Source organism: Equus asinus, chromosome X (assembly GCF_041296235.1).
Source record: "Equus asinus isolate D_3611 breed Donkey chromosome X, EquAss-T2T_v2, whole genome shotgun sequence".
Taxonomy (NCBI): Eukaryota; Metazoa; Chordata; class Mammalia; order Perissodactyla; family Equidae; genus Equus; species Equus asinus.
Window position 1 is genome coordinate 14,972,182 of NC_091820.1, and position 2,733 is coordinate 14,974,914.

Consider the following 2,733-nt stretch of genomic DNA (forward strand, 5'->3'; position numbering starts at 1 on the left):
ATCAATTTTAGAAGATTTCAAACCAACAAATATTCACTTTTACAATTGAAGTGTAAACAGAGATACTTCTTGAATATTGTAATTGTTTCTGTCCTATTTAACTGTTTAACTATTATATTTACACTTATGTGTACATTTTATTCACACACCCACATGTATAATGATGTAGCTCTTGTTTTTGAAAAAATTATGCTGCTAAAATATTACCCAAAAAACCTTGATTCCCTACTACACCTGAAGTTGACACAAAATCTGCTAATCCACAGACTCTTTAGAATCTTCACTGAGTTTCTCATTTCTGGCAGTGCTCAGGGTGGGGCATGGAAGCAAAGCTGTCTATATGCAAGACCACTTTTACATGAAGGTGGAGTCAGTGATTTGTCATTTCAACAAATATTGACTGAGCGTCTACTGTACGCCAGGCTCTGTGCTAGATGCTAGGAATGTAGTGTAAACTGACGGGAAAGGTCCCGATTGTATTCCAGTGGGGGAGACAGACAACGAGTAAACAAATAAATAGGTGATGTCATTCCAAGCAGTGACTAGTGGTATGATGAAAAACACAGCAAGGTGAGAGGAGAGGAAGTGGGTGGTTAGTGGTCATCTTAACAGGATGGTCAGGGAAGGCATCTCTGAGGAGGTGATGTTTGAGCTAATATCAGAATCGAGTGCAGGAGCAAGCCATGAGAGTATCTGGAGAGTGTTCTCAGCACAGGGGATAGCAAGTGAAAAGGCCCTGAAGTGAGAATAACCAGTCTTAAGAGGATTTTGTAGGGTGACTTCAGCACCTGTCAGTGTCTGTACTGTCGCACCTCTCTTACAGCTTGAAATAATATTTAGAGGTTATTTTGAAACTCTGAGTTCTTTAGTGTATATCTCCTCCATCATTTAATCCTGTCTATCGAAGGCCCCAGTTTCTGTGACTGGAAGGGAAACATGGAAGTTCACCCTTAAACCGCTGCTTCTCAATCTTCACCAGGCACACAGTTCTGGTTCAACAGGTCTGGAGTTGAGCCTGAAAGCCTGCATTTCTAACAAGCTCCCAGGCGAGGCCAATGCTGCTGGACCACACTTTGAGTAGTGAGGACTTCGAGAACTCAGAATTGGGCAGTGTAAGGAAACAGAAATAACACTGGCCCAGAAGCTAGGAGACCTGGGTCCAAGTCTAAACAATGACATTAACCAGCTGCATGACCTCAGGTGAGTGACTTAGTCATTTCTTCATCTATAAAAATGCGTGTGTTAGACTAGACTCCTTCTGTTGTCCCTTTAAATGTCAGTAGACAACAACTCTTGGTCTCTTAGACCAAGTGCTGTGACATTTGCAGTCGCTTTAAGTTTGGGATTTTCGACATCAGCCCTAGAGGCATTTTATTTCTTCTGTGTCACTGTGAGGACACAGAAAATGTAACGCCTGAGGTCAGAAAGTAGATCCCTTCAGCCCCTGGCTAGTAGAATTTGGGAGAAGGGGATTATCATACACTTCAGTCAATGGAGGATTTTCTCTCAAAATTAGTGAATAACCAGTAATCACTACTATAAAGCTGATTATAATTTTATTTGAATGAAAACAACCTAAATAGCAATCAACAAGTGATTGGTGAAATTATACATTCTAGGCAACCACTGAAAATTATGTTCCAACAATTTTATTGACATGGAAAGTTGACGGGACATAACTTGGAGTTACATGGAGTGAAAAAGTAGGAGGTTACACCACAGCATGTATATACCAAAGGGTATACCTGAGTGTAGATGTTCACAGAGAAAAGTCTAGAAAAGTGGTCACCAAAATTTTAACAGTGGTCTAGGACATGAGCTTTGGGAGCATTTGTTTGTTTGTTTGTATTTTCCTGTGTTTTTGCATTGCATCTTTTCCAACAAGCAAACATGAACTTTATGGCCAGAAAAAAAATCCAGATATGTTTATTAAGTTGGAACAATCCCATTGGTTAAAATACAGACAATATTAGTTTGACTAGATCTGATGGTAGTGGGCACCAAATGAAGCATGGACCTTGTTTGGTTTTGTCTGAACCAAATAGGAATGGGATCTAAGAGGTCAGTAGGACCACTCCACAAAATTTGGTTTCTATGGCTCATCTGAGAAGATCCTAAGGCAGAGGTGTCAACTGGGCCCATGGATGTCATTGGTTGGACCACATTGTCCTTTCTCATTTTTTAAATTAGTTGTTAATGAAATCAGGTAGCTGGGGGTTAATGTAAATATTCAATAAGAACACGATTACCCTTCCCCCTTTCTTCAACACAGACACAGATGAAAAGAAGTTAATCTTGTTAATTTTCTGTTTTCTTATTTAACACGAGGGGTGACTCAAGGGTCACAAGGATTTATGAGCTTGTTTTGCAGAAGAAAAGAATGCCTTTAAGGAAGTTATGACCACTAGATAACCAGCCCCCAAGTGCCACTGACCCCAGAAGTCTGGTTGCCCAAGAGCTTATGTGGAGTGAAAGTAACATGGATGTCCCCTTTGTTTCTCCAAAACTCCTCCTCCCAAGCCCCTTAGCTCTATAAAAAAAAACCCCGTACTTTCTTCTTTTGTTAAGGCAGATTTGAGAGAACCTATCCTCCTGCCTTCTCATTTTGGCCAATTTGAATAAAACTTTCTCCATCTCTAAGCACTGGTATCTCAGTGATTGGCTTATTGTGCCTTGGGCACAAGAACTTGAGATGAAGAGCTTCAGTATCGTTAACATTTTTGAACTGAGAGA